General features: G+C 55.5%; 1 protein-coding gene across 2 annotated transcripts in view; it reads right to left on the reverse strand.

Moving 5' to 3' along the window:
* Col14a1 (collagen type XIV alpha 1 chain) overlaps positions 1-279 on the reverse strand; it is a 161,684-nt gene extending 161,405 nt beyond the window's left edge. The window contains exon 1 of one of the 2 annotated variants that reach the window (XM_010619503.3): positions 135-279. The gene's annotated coding sequence lies outside the window, so the exon portion shown is untranslated. The remainder of the gene's footprint in view (positions 1-134) is intronic. The other variant, XM_010619504.3, reaches the window with a different exon arrangement.
* Between the last annotated feature and the right edge of the window lie 209 nt (positions 280-488).

Below are 488 nucleotides of genomic sequence, written 5' to 3' on the forward strand. Positions count from 1 at the left end.
GGAGGAGGAGGAGGAGGAGGAGGAGGAGAAATGTAGTGATGTAGCCCAGTGTGCAGGGCCTGGCTTCAGGGCCCAGCATCAAGGACAGCAGACCGAGCCCTGAACCTTTCCTTTAGCTTTCTGACTCAACCCACGGAGACGCTGGTGTTTCTCGTCTCGGCCTCCCGGTGTAATTATCCTGACATGTTTAGCGTCCACCTATCCGCGCAGTTCCGAAGTGAACCCTGCTTCTGTGCGCCGATTTCTTTCATGGCAGTGACAGCGTCTCGGCTCTCGGGCGAGGCCTCTTCTGCACAGAATGGTCTTGTCTCCTGCAAAAAAAGTTTCTGGCCATTTAGACCTAATTATCGAGTGCCTGGCTGAATCACAGGGGCCCTTCGGGACTGCTTCTCCCAGCTCTCTGATGAGCGCAAGCCCTCTTTTGAGGTACGCGAGTGATGTGTCAAGATGTTCCAGGCTCTCTAAGGCTGGTGATGTCCGCTACCGCG

Source organism: Fukomys damarensis, unplaced genomic scaffold (assembly GCF_012274545.1).
Source record: "Fukomys damarensis isolate Sample0158 unplaced genomic scaffold, DMR_v1.0_HiC HiC_scaffold_5, whole genome shotgun sequence".
In the NCBI taxonomy this organism is placed as follows: domain Eukaryota; kingdom Metazoa; phylum Chordata; class Mammalia; order Rodentia; family Bathyergidae; genus Fukomys; species Fukomys damarensis.